A 14,241-nucleotide genomic window follows, 5' to 3' on the forward strand; every position below is an offset into this window, starting at 1 on the left:
TCAATTAATAATATCTAATAAATACCCCTGGCTTATCATTACTTTCTTTGAGACAGTTTAAGTCATAACCATGATGAATCATGTAGCCTAGTTTAATGTGGACTATTAGCCTATGGGGCTACATGTTGGTTATGTAGGCCTATTCATAGTAGGCTAAGCTATATATTAATGCACTGCCTTTACAGTTATTAGCATTCAAAATAAGGCATAGTGTACCTATTTTTTTTAACACAGCATCACAACCAGGCAGGCACCAGCTGGCACAGAAAGCCCTGTATAATGACTGGCTCAAGTCAACACGCGACCCCCTCCCAAAATAATGCACCGGGATAATCGACGCGCCTTCGGCAACGTTGGAATGTTTCAACTAGCAAATTCCACTCGCGTTTTTCCCCCATCTCAATTAGTTGGAGAGGTTTCAGAACTTTGTGTTTCCGGGTGAAATCTCTGGCCCGAAGTTTCATGCCGGGGATATGAGCATAGGAGACGCAAAGCCGGCTGAGCACTAGGCGGCTGCAAGAACAGTGTAGGCTACGCAGGGACGGGGAGAAAGGGAAGGGAGAGAATAAGAAAAAAAACGAACAGCAGCTGAGCGGTGCGTTTTTCACCTTCTGAAAAACAGGAAGCAAACGCCGATCTGCCTACCTGGCCGCATTGTCCTGCAGGGAGAAGACAGCGGGCTCTCACGACTCTTCTTGCCACGCATAGGCATATTATTTTTCTAAAGCCTAACTCTCGTTCTTGTGGATTCAACTGCGAGAAAAACTGTCGTTCTTGTGGATTCAATCGCGAGAAAACAACTTTTAACTAGGCCTATTTCCTCATTCGTACGGTCGTTATTTTTCATATTCCCAACAAGAATATAACTCAAGGTAAGTCCCTGGCACAATTCCATCGCTACCTCGAATTAGTAGGCTAGCCAACATGGAGTCATTGAGCAAATCGACCGAGGTGGAGTTGAAGTGCTACATTGTGTCAAGACCTCACCCAGATTGTTGTTTGAAGTTATAAACTACATTTGCACTTTTGCCGGGAAACGATTAGTTTCCTATTTTTGTTAAACAATAGGCAACGTTTCGAAACGAGTTTCATGGTTGGTGTACTCTCTGAGCACCCAATGATGCATTCTGCCTTATCCCTAGTGTTCTCATCCGTAAGTATCGCCCACACCAGGGACCATGTGAACTACAAACCCCCCGAGTTAGGTAGACTATGCAAAATATCATCGGATTGTAGTCGTTTATTAATATGGGCCTTTGAAAGCAGCGACATGTTTTGGTCTCAAAATTATTAGACAATTTATTTACAATGCAGCTGGGTCGGGTATGTTAGGTCTCGTTTTATAATTTTATTTTGTGACTTGTCATTAAAACTCGGGTTTGACGCACTCGTTGCTGCTTTTCGCCTCTTTCTCATCTCAGCCTATACAGAACCACGGTTCGACTCTAGGCTACGGATGACACGATGGGGACATGTTTAGGCTACACTTGATAACCGACAGCAAAGAAAAGCTATGTTATGTCAGGATTTATTTTCTATGTAATCTATGCCGTCGCGTTCTCAAACGGAAGGGAATCCCGCCGTGGAACATTGACAGAGTGGTAAAATAGGGCAAGTCGCATCGACGTTTGTCTCGCGGTAGTTTTAAAACCGGGAAGTTTTTGGAGAGGCTGGGTAGAATTGAGCAGTTGACCGGTGGATAGTGCATTTCTGGAGTAGAGTCGTGACTGCCTGCCTGTCAATGCCGTTATAGATGACTGTCTGCCATGTCCCCAAAAATGTATGAATATGTTATTCAAGTAATTGTAGTAGCACATTGTTTGTCATTTTCGCCAGGCCTTTTTGTCCTACTTTGTCAGCTTGTAGGCCTCTGCCAGCACTTGGATAGGCTACCTCCGAGCACACTTGGTGACAAAAAACAAATGTCTAGTACTATAATTCTAAGCGGCCTATGTCTTTGAGACTTTGACATAGTTATTGCTTAGCCAATGTGATGACACACCTTACCTGTCTTTTAAAATATTAGTGAATTAAGTGTCGCAATTTTAGATGCAATTTCACTTTATATTTCATGAACTCAAATGCTCATGCAAGTTTGAGCATGTCTGTATCTCAGATTTTCTCCCTTAAGCAGCAATATTAACCTCTTCGGCGACCTGACGAAATTCACATAGAAATATGTGAATTATAGATCTGTCATTCTTGTTGAAAACAAGTCTAAGATGTGGTAGATCTGTCCTATGTGCACTATTTCTATGCTTCCCTGTCTTAAGTTTCATTTTTGCATCTTTTTCTTTAGGTTGTGTAAACCAGCTTTAAACAGCTGAAAATGCTATATTTTTGGTTATGGTAAAGATATTTTACAGTGGTTTAGATGGCACAATGATTATACTTGGTTATTTTGTCACATATACTGAAATTAGGCAAACTATTTGAATTTTAGCAACCAGGAAATGGTGGAGCGATTTTTGAATAGTGCATTTTTAACTAGGCCAGGTCTAATTATTTGGCAGCATATTCTATAGTTGTTAGTGGATACAAACAGTGTGTGACTTAGCTTCACTGTGTGACTGAGGTGTGTACATTTGGTCCACACACCCGTTTCACTCCCATTTCAAGATAAGACAACGGAATTGACATGTTACAACTTAGACATGTTTCTCTCCTTTTTTTTTACCATCTCACGCCACACACAATTCCCATTGCTCTATTATTGTCTAAATAATCATTGAATTTAGACTGTGTGTGTGTTTGCAGTGGTGTTGGTTTTGTGAATCAGTGCCTGGCTGGGACCCAAGCACCATGTGACAGTAAGTCAGTAAGCTTCCCAGCCGGACGAGACGAGGGAGCCATGATGTCACAGGTCAGGGGACCGTCAGGGACACAAATAGGAGTGTGTGTCTACTATAGTGTGGCTATGAGAGCCAATTACAACACACACACACACAGCCCCCCGAAGCACTAACACACGGGGTCTGGGGGAGAGGTGGTGGCGACCGGACCCATGAATGGAGCATTTCTCTCAGTCATGTGAGAGAGAGAGCTCTGTTCCTCCGAGGGGACAATTTGTCTGCATTAACACTTAATACACACACTTGACTTATTTCCACATACAGTACACAAGCACAGACACGCACACAGAAACACACACACAGTTATAGTAGCTGTGCTCTACACACACACACACACTATTTTAAGAGTGCCCAGAGGGTGGCCATAATTGCAGAACAAATTATATTTCAGAGCTTTAATGCACTTATTGGAAAGAAAGGTTAGATCTGAATTGCCTGTTTGTGAGTGATAATATTAAACTATTATACGTATTTGTGTGTAGCCTCATGATTGCACTGTGTTCAGTAGTGCAGAAAGCGAGGATCATTAGTGAACACGTCATGATTAAGTTGACATTTGGAGCACTGATTGTACACAGATAATTATAAGTATTTACTGTAGCTTCTCATTGAAATGAATGTTTACTAATCAATTGGACTTGTATTTAGTTCTCTCTTGAAGGATAATGTTATTTTGAGTTGGTCTGTTAACCCTGTGGGAAACAGAGGAGAGATTTTTAATCTGGCAGCGGGCCAGGCTGCCCCATGTAGGGCGGGGCTGTTCTCAAGCCCCCTCTGAGGTAGTGGGGGGGCACTGATAACGCTGCTGACGTCAGTCTCCAGTCTCCTTAACAATGCAGCCCTTTAGACAACCTGCTATTTACTCCACAACCAGGCCTCTCCTAAGAAACTTAATGACGGAGTAAAAGTTATAAAAAGATCTGCGTCGCATGAGAACTTTGATCTCCTCATAGTGAACAGTGATAGCTAAAAGGACTGGTTTCTACAGTTCCTACACCTTTAAATTAGCCAGTTGCAGTGTGTGTGTGTGTATCTCTCCTCTTCTGGCATGAGAAACATGTTAACATTGCCAAAGCAAGTGAAGTAGATGATATACAAAAGTGAAATAAAGAACAGTAAACATTACACTCACAGAAGTTCCAAAAGAATAGACATTACAATGTCATATTATGTCTACTAAAAGTGTTGTAATGATATGCAAATAGCTAAAATACAGAAGGGAAAGTAAATAAACAAATATAGGTTGTATTTGCAATGGTGTTTATTCACTGGTTGCCCTTTTCTTGTGGCAACAGGTCACAGATCTTGCTGCAGTGATCACACACTGGTATTTCACCCAGTAGATATGGAAGTTTATCAAACTCGGGTTTGTTTTCGAATTCTTTGTGGATCTGTGTAATCTGAGGGAAATATGTGTCTCTAATATGGTCATACATTTGGCAGGAGGTTAGGAAGTGCAGCTCAGTTTCCACCTCATTTTGTGGGCAGTGTGCACATAGCCTGTCTTCTTTTGAGACTCAGGTCTGCCTTTCTCAATAGCAAGGCTATGCTCAATGAGTCTGTACATAGTCAAAGCTGTACATAGTCAAAGTTTGGGTCAGTCACAGTGGTCAGGTATTCTGCCACTGTGTACTCTCTGTTTAGGGCCAAGTAGCCTTCTGGTTTTCTTGTGAATTCTTTCCAATGTGTCAAGTAATTTATCATTTGGTTGGGTCTAATTGTGTTGCTGTCCTGGTGCTCTGTGTGGTCTATTTGTGTTTGTGAACAGAGCCCCAGGACCAGCTTGCTTAGGGGACTCTTCTCCAGGTTCATGTCTCTATAGGTGATGGCTTTGTAATGGAAAGTTTGGGGATCACTTCCTTTTAGATGGTTTTAGAATTGAACGTCTCTTTTCTGGATTTCTCTCTCATCTGGATTCCATCCTCCATTTCAGCTAGCTTGGGATTGACATCCCCTTCTCCATCTCAGAGACCCCTGCTGGTGTTCTGCCATCTCCCACCTTTCATCCTCCTTCCCCCTCTTCATTCTCTTTCCTTTTCTATATTCATTAAAATACATTTTACTGTACTGAAACACTCTTCAGGGAAATGTACTCTCCACCTGCCTGTTTATACAGTTGAGGTCAGGTGTGTTTTGTACAGTAGTCAGTGTTCTTGTTAAAGAAATGAGACACCTGCGTCTTCAAATACTTCTGCCACCCACCCACCATCCTCAACTGTCCCCGTGCTCCCTAACTGGTTCACACACGTCCTGCTGTCAGTCAAATGTAATCACCCCTCACAGCCGTTGATGGCTTGTGTAATATCCCTTGGAAATCTGAAAGGAAGCCCGTGTGTGAGCAGCTGTGCTCCTGTGTGTGTATGTTTGGGGTGGGTGTGTGTCATGCCCCATCAAACAGTCGTATCCCATGAGCCAACTACCTTCTGTGGCTTAATATCCTCCGATGAGGTCACATGCATACAGATATATACAGTAGATAGGTTTACACATATAGTGGTGCTTAAATATCTAATGAGCATATACAGGACAGGCAGACATATAGGAAGTGTGACACGTCCAGTAAGTGAACCAGAGAGAACAGCAGCCTCATGGAATTCTTCACTTTCCTGCTTCACAAGCCAAGACCTGCAGAGGAATTCAGAGAAGAGGAGGAGGAGCAATGGACATCGGGGAGAAATGAAGAGGCAGGAAGGAGAGGTACAGCTATGCAGGCAAAAAACAAAGGAGGATAGAAGGAGGTTAATATATATTAGTTTGTTTTGTAAAGGAGAGAGGAAATAGAAGTTGAAAAGTTTGAGAGGTCAATGGAAGGAAAGAAAGATGCAGAAGGGCATAGACAGATCTAGTTTTGAATTGAGTGTTAGTATAGAATGGGGGTTGGATTGAGGTTTGCTTGGTGTAGAATGGGGTTGGATGGATATACTGTAGAGAAAGAGAAGTGGGGGAGGTAGAAAAGAAGAGCTTGATGAGAGGAGGGGTAGACTTTCCCAGGCTACCCAAACTCCTTGCTCTGGCCAAATGCTATGCCCACGGACGTTTGTTTATTCTCCGCAATGAGTCTGAATCGGAGTACCTCCCTGACAATTTCTAGAATGCAGACACGTTCTAATAATTTTGATTGGTCACAGAAACAAATAGGTTGGGCCAAAGTCAGAAAACCTGTGAGTAAAGCTCTGTTTTGTAAATCCGTCATTGGCTTTGATACTCTGTTTAGATGAGCCAATCACTAATGGCTTTGTTTTGTACAACACTCCTCATTTTGACATCACTGCAGATTACTTCAACGGTGGCAGTCTCTGACTGAAGTCTGTAGTGAACATAGTAGTGGAAGAATTCAGTTTGAGTCGTCAGGCAAGGCTATTCAGTTTGAAGGGGGATGTGGTCCTGACCTGGAGGTTTAGACTCTTCTCTGTAACTTGAGGGAGTGACACTGCCCTACTCACCATGACAACGCCGCCTTAAGGCTGCTACGTAACTGCTACAGTTACGCACACAACACACACAGATTAGTGAACCTTACAAAACATGTTGTTTTACAGGGTCAGCCACAGTGGTACTGCACCCCTGGAGCGAAATAAAGGTGAAGTGCCTTGCTCAAGGGCACACAGACATATTTTTTTTCACCTTGTCGGCTCGGGTGTTCGAACCAGCGACCTTCCGGTTACTGGCCCAACGCTCTTACCACTAGGCTACCTGCCGCCTACCTACTCTGTGTGTGTATATACAGTCAGGGACATTTTCAGTTGATGACAATGGGATATTTTCTAGTTGTGTTAATTAAAGTGAAGAAACCTCATGACCTTCTCTCCCCTGCCCTGCTGTGAGATAGATGGACCCGCCTGGACACTTTGGTCTGTCTGGGCTGCATTTCTTCTCCCTCATCTGCCTGTTGTTTACCACCTGACCTCTGGCTGTTCTTAACCAAATACTGTATGTCACTCATACAGGTAAGGTGTGTTGTGTGACACCTACACAAAAATGTGCACGTGTGGATTTTAATGTACATGTAAACGTACAGTATATTGTGCTAGTATTTGTGCACTGGTGAGCAGACATCATGGAAATGTCTGCTACTCCTTCTTCTCACCCTCTTGTGTGTGTGGTGCGGTGCACCATGTCCTAGGCTGGGCCAGACCTTTGTTCAGTCAGGCAGGCAGAAGGTAACTGATTTACAACATCCAGGGGTACTCTGACAACTATATCCCCCTCACACACAGCCCACTCCCATCTGGGAGAAGAACAGGGGTTAAGGTAAAGAGAGAAACACACATTCCTCTCACCATCATCATCACAGTTCTCTTAGATAATTCAAATGTATGGACTTTAAGTGTGTGATTCTGTACTAATCTAAGCAGAGCTGTAATATAAGTGTCCTAGTGTGGCTGTGTATTGTGCTTGTGATGGACAGACTGAGGTCTTTTGTTTACGCCAGGCCGTGATGACGCATGATCCTCTGTAACGCCCCCTTGAGGACCTGTGTGTGTTTGGTGAGAGCGTAATGTGTGTTATGTTGCATTCCTGTGTTTGTGTGAGAGAGATCGTGCTCTTGATCACTGAGATCAGTGTGTGATTAAGACCAAAGGAGCCTTTGAGTTCATACATATTTAGCAGATGTTATTGGTTTTACCTACTCATTCAAGGGTTTTTCTTTATTTTACTATTTTCTACATTGTAGAATAATAGTGAAGACATCAACTATGAAATTACATATGGAATCATGTAGTAAACACGTGTTAATCAAATCAAAATATATTTGAGATTCTTAAAAGTAGCCACCCTTTGCCTTGATGACAGCTTTGCACGCTCTTGGCAGAAAATAGTACAAATAAAGAAGAACCCTTCAATGTGTATGTTTGTCCAAACTTTTGACTGGTACTGTACATATTTAGCAGATGTTATTGGTCACATACAGTACATATTTAGCAGATGTTATTGGTCACAAAGTACATATTTAGCAGATGTTATTGGTCACATACAGTACATATTTAGCAGATGTTATTGGTCACATACAGTACATATTTAGCAGATGTTATTGGTCACATACAGTACATATTTAGCCGATGTTATTGGTCACATACTGTACATATTTAGCAGATGTTATTGGTCACATACAGTACATATTTAGCAGATGTTATTGGTCACATACAGTACATATTTAGCAGATGTTATTGGTCACATACAGTACATATTTAGCAGATGTTATTGGTCACATACTGTACATATTTAGCAGATGTTATTAGTCACATACAGTACATATTTAGCAGATGTTATTGGTCACATACTGTACATATTTAGCAGATGTTATTAGTCACATACAGTACATATTTAGCAGATGTTATTGGTCACATACTGTACATATTTAGCAGATGTTATTAGTCACATACAGTACATATTTAGCAGATGTTATTGGTCACATACTGTACATATTTAGCAGATGTTATTAGTCACATACAGTACATATTTAGCAGATGTTATTGGTCACATACTGTACATATTTAGCAGATGTTATTGGTCACATACAGTACATATTTAGCAGATGTTATTGGTCACATACAGTACATATTTAGCAGATGTTATTGGTCACATACAGTACATATTTAGCAGATGTTATTAGTCACATACAGTACATATTTAGCAGATGTTATTGGTCACATACTGTACATATTTAGCAGATGTTATTAGTCACATACAGTACATATTTAGCAGATGTTATTGGTCACATACTGTACATATTTAGCAGATGTTATTAGTCACATACAGTACATATTTAGCAGATGTTATTGGTCACATACTGTACATATTTAGCAGATGTTATTAGTCACATACAGTACATATTTAGCAGATGTTATTGGTCACATACTGTACATATTTAGCAGATGTTATTGGTCACATACAGTACATATTTAGCAGATGTTATTGGTCACATACAGTACATATTTAGCAGATGTTATTAGTCACATACAGTACATATTTAGCAGATGTTATTGGTCACATACAGTACATATTTAGCAGATGTTTTTGGTCACATACAGTACATATTTAGCAGATGTTATTGGTCACATACTGTACATATTTAGCAGATGTTATTGGTCACATACAGTACATATTTAGCAGATGTTATTGGTCACATACAGTACATATTTAGCAGATGTTATTGGTCACATACAGTACATATTTAGCAGATGTTATTGGTCACATACAGTACATATTTAGCAGATGTTATTGGTCACATACAGTACATATTTAGCAGATGTTATTGGTCACATACTGTACATATTTAGCAGATGTTATTGGTCACACAGTACATATTTAGCAGATGTTATTGGTCACATACAGTACATATTTAGCAGATGTTATTGGTCACATACAGTACATATTTAGCAGATGTTATTAGTCACATACAGTACATATTTAGCAGATGTTATTGGTCACATACAGTACATATTTAGCAGATGTTATTGGTCACATACAGTACATATTTAGCAGATGTTTTTGGTCACATACAGTACATATTTAGCAGATGTTATTAGTCACATACAGTACATATTTAGCAGATGTTATTGGTCACATACAGTACATATTTAGCAGATGTTATTGGTCACATACAGTACATATTTAGCAGATGTTATTGGTCACATACAGTACATATTTAGCAGATGTTATTGGTCACATACAGTACATATTTAGCAGATGTTATTAGTCACATACAGTACATATTTAGCAGATGTTTTTGGTCACATACAGTACATATTTAGCAGATGTTATTGGTCACATACAGTACATATTTAGCAGATGTTATTGGTCACATACAGTACATATTTAGCAGATGTTATTAGTCACATACAGTACATATTTAGCAGATGTTATTGGTCACATACAGTACATATTTAGCAGATGTTATTGGTCACATACTGTACATATTTAGCAGATGTTTTTGGTCACATACAGTACATATTTAGCAGATGTTATTGGTCACATACTGTACATATTTAGCAGATGTTATTGGTCACATACTGTACATATTTAGCAGATGTTATTGGTCACATACTGTACATATTTAGCAGATGTTATTGGTCACATACAGTACATATTTAGCAGATGTTATTGGTCACATACTGTACATATTTAGCAGATGTTATTGGTCACATACTGTACATATTTAGCAGATGTTATTGGTCACATACAGTACATATTTAGCAGATGTTATTGGTCACATACTGTACATATTTAGCAGATGTTATTAGTCACATACAGTACATATTTAGCAGATGTTATTGGTCACATACAGTACATATTTAGCAGATGTTATTAGTCACATACAGTACATATTTAGCAGATGTTATTAGTCACATACAGTACATATTTAGCAGATGTTATTGGTCACATACAGTACATATTTAGCAGATGTTATTGGTCACATACAGTACATATTTAGCAGATGTTATTGGTCACATACAGTACATATTTAGCAGATGTTATTGGTCACATACAGTACATATTTAGCAGATGTTATTGGTCACATACTGTACATATTTAGCAGATGTTATTGGTCACATACTGTACATATTTAGCAGATGTTATTGGTCACATACAGTACATATTTAGCAGATGTTATTGGTCACATACTGTACATATTTAGCAGATGTTATTGGTCACATACTGTACATATTTAGCAGATGTTATTGGTCACATACAGTACATATTTAGCAGATGTTATTGGTCACATACAGTACATATTTAGCAGATGTTATTGGTCACATACAGTACATATTTAGCAGATGTTATTAGTCACATACAGTACATATTTAGCAGATGTTATTGCGGTGTAGCGAAATGCTTGTTCAAAATGCTTGTTGCTTAGGAGCTAGAAGCAGAGCTGCCGTGTCTGCCGGCACCATCTTGTCTAGTTGTTGCTGAGAGGATGTGACGAGTACAACTACTAGGGCCAGTTTTCCCAGACCTAGCCTAGTCCTGGTTTAAAAGCATGCTCAACTGAGACGCCGTTATCAGATATATAACCCTAACTCAGACCCAGATATTAAGCCTAGTCCTGGTCTTAAAGCATGCTCAATGGAGACGGTTGTAAGTGCAGCATTTTGAATGGATCCCCAATGGCTCTCAGGTGGAAGGACAACAGATCTAGCTTGAGATAACAGTAAGTGGATCATTGTACTCAGACACTCATGGTTTGAAGGTACTATCACTACTAAGTGTGTTGAGGCCTTGTTTTATTATGAGCTATTCTCCCCTCAGCAGCCTCTGGTGATATAAGAAGACAATTCCACAGTGTTGAGATGGTGACACTGCACCTCAGGGGGTGCCATTTTGGAATGTAATGAAAGGGGGGTGGTATAATTATGAGGGTGGGGGGTAGCAGGACATGGGTAAGAAGTGGGAGTGGGGTCAGTGGGGGGTTGGAGAGGGAGACAGAGTTGGGTGGGGAGAGTGTGATGATTCACTCCTCAGAATCTACATTCCTTGCATACCACAGAGGGGATGGGTGGAGGAGAGGAAGGGGGTGTGTGATGGGAAAGGTAAGTGGTAGAAAGGGTCTGACTGAACCAGGCTGCCAGTGTGGTGTTGGTACAGTGATAAGAGTGGAACAGTTTGGGAGTGTAGGTTGTGGTGTGTCTCTGGCTGGTGGGTCTTCAGATCAGATCAAGGTGGTCCCGTGTGGCTCAGTTGGTAGAGCATGGCGCTTGCAACGCCAGGGTTGTGGGTTCATTCCCCACGGGGGGACCAGGATGAATATGTATGAACTTTCCAATTTGTAAGTCGCTCTGGATAAGAGCGTCTGCTAAATGACTTAAATGTAATGTAAATGTAGTCAGTTGATACGTGTCTGTCTTCATGTCATGTAGGCAGTGTTCTCTAGACAAGGTGAAATGGGCTGTTACGTACAGTGCTTATGAAAATTCTACACCCCCGTGAACTTAATCTAAAAAGGGATTCAATTTGTGGTTTTCCTCCGGATCGACACCACCTACTCCACATTTCCAAAGTTATAGAAAATGTTCCTAATTTAAGAAAAAGTTTTAAAAAACTCAATCATAATTGGATGACGGTGTCTGCATGCTTCCCAGCCAAAACAGTTCGGGAATAGTTTGTGCGTATATTATGAGATTTTGTGACATTTTAGTTTGCTTTTAACTGTTTGAGCACTTTTTTTGAGACAAGCCAAAGTCTACGACCTCCCTCTTCAGCGATTGGTCAACAGTAGGGATTCTTAAAGGAAGTGCCTGTCAGAGACGATATGTCCTCATGTATATACTGCACCAAACATCTTTGTCAGATGCAAACTTGAGCAACTAAGAACTCCTCTGCAAATACGTAAACATTAATGGCATATTTCTTGAGTTATCTTAGATTAATTCGGACTATTTTGACGAAGTGTATACTGGGTGCGTGTTAAAGCTTTCTGTCTGTGTAAGCATCTACGCTCAGAGCACCGACGCAGCACCCAGACCTGCATCATCCACCACGGCTTTGTGCATAGTGCTACGTCACGCTGTCGTTGTTCCACTAGCACCATGAGCCTGCCCGCTAGTTAGCCATTGATTCAGTGAAGAGCCCAGTCTTATTTTAGCCTGCAAAGCACGCTTGAACAACAATGCCCCTTTTTTACTGGGGTTCCAGGCAGATTAGACGGACGATGGATCTATTTCTAGTCTCCTCATCTCTAGTAGAGGGGCGTGCTGTTTTACAGGAATGGATCAGTAACTGCTCCCCTGTGTCTCTGCCATAAGACTGCTAAATATGCTGAACAAAAATATAAAAGCAACATGAAAACATTTCTAAGATGTTACTGTTCATATAAGGAAATCTGTCAATTGAAATAAATTCATTAGACCCTAATCTATTGATTTCACATGACTGTCAATACAGATGCATATGTTGGTCTCAGATGCCTTAAAAAAAATGTAGGGGTGTGGATCAGAAAACCAGTCAGTATCTGGTGTGACCACATTTGCCTCATGCGAGAGGAGACACATCTCCTTCACATAGAGTTGATCAGGCTGTTGATTGTGGCCTGTGGAATGTTGACCCACTCCTCTTCAATGGCTGTGTGTTGCTGGATATTGACTGGAACTGGAACACGCTGTCGATCCAGAGCATTCCAAGCATGCTCAATAGTTGACATGTCTGGTGAGTATGCAGGCCATGGAAGAACTAGGACATTTTCAGCTTCCAGGAATTGTATACAGATCCTTGCAACATGGGGCAGTGCATTATCATGCTGAAACATGAGGTGATGGTGTCGGATGAATGACACGATCAATGGGCCTCAGGAATTCGTCACAGTATCTATGTGCCATTGATAAAATGCAATTGTGTTCGTTGTCTGTAGCTTATGCCTGCCCATGCCATAACCTCACCACCACCATTGGGCACTCTGTTCACAATGTTGACATCAGCTCACTGCTTGCCCACACGACGCCATACACGTTGCCTGCCATCTGCCCAGTACAGTTGAAACCGGGATTCATCCGTGAAGAGTACACTTCTTCCGCATGCCAGTGGCCATCGAAGGTGTGCATTTGTGAGGACGATGAGCACGCAGATGAGCTTCCCTGAGACGGTTTCTGACAGCTTGGGCAGAAACTATTCGGTTGTGCAAACCCACAGTTTCATCAGTTGTCCGGGTGGCTGGTCTCAGACAATACCGCAGGTGACCAAGCTGGATGTGGAGGTCCTGGGCTGGCGTGGTTACATGTGGTCCACGGTTGTGAGGCTGGTTGGACGTACTGCCAAATTCTCTAAAACAATGTTGGAGATGGCTTATGGTAGAGAAATTAACATTAACATCTCTTGCAACGGCTCTGGTGGACATTCCTGCAGTCAGCATGCCAATTGAACGTTCCCTCAACTTGAAGACATCTGTGGCATTGTGTTGTGACAACTGCACATTTTAGTGGCCTTTTATTGTCCCCAGCACCAGGTGCATCTGTTTAGTGATCATACTGTTTAATCAGCTTCTTGATATGCCACACCTGTCAGGTGGATGGTTTATCTTTTTATTAACAAATGTTAAATAAGCTTTTTGTGGATATGGAAAATGTCTGGGTTCTTTTATTTCAGCTCATGGGAATAATGTTGCATTTATATTTTTTATTTGTGTTGTTAGTTAAATCAATAGCTACCAGGACTCTGCATTGACCCTTTTTGCACTAATTATTTTGACTCATCACATTCGCTGCTCTTACTGTCTATCTATCCTGTTGCCTAGTAACTTTACCCCTACATATATGTACAAGTCTACCAAAATTACCTTATTCCCCGCACATCGACTCAGTACTGGTACCCAGTGTATATAGCCAAGTTATCGTTACTCATTATGTATTTATTCCTTGTTATTTTTTTCTATATATTTCTCTGCATTGTTGGGAAG

At 40.9% G+C, this 14,241-nt stretch overlaps 1 protein-coding gene across 2 annotated transcripts in view; it reads left to right on the top strand.

Annotated features, from left to right (window-relative positions):
* The first annotated feature begins 365 nt into the window (after positions 1-365).
* The window catches only part of LOC139549423 (phosphatidylinositol 4,5-bisphosphate 3-kinase catalytic subunit beta isoform-like), a 78,143-nt gene continuing 64,267 nt past the window's right edge, over positions 366-14,241 (top strand). For both annotated transcript variants that reach the window (XM_071359914.1, XM_071359915.1), the window contains exon 1: positions 366-872. The gene's annotated coding sequence lies outside the window, so the exon portion shown is untranslated. The remainder of the gene's footprint in view (positions 873-14,241) is intronic.

Source organism: Salvelinus alpinus, chromosome 22 (assembly GCF_045679555.1).
Source record: "Salvelinus alpinus chromosome 22, SLU_Salpinus.1, whole genome shotgun sequence".
NCBI lineage: Eukaryota > Metazoa > Chordata > Actinopteri > Salmoniformes > Salmonidae > Salvelinus > Salvelinus alpinus.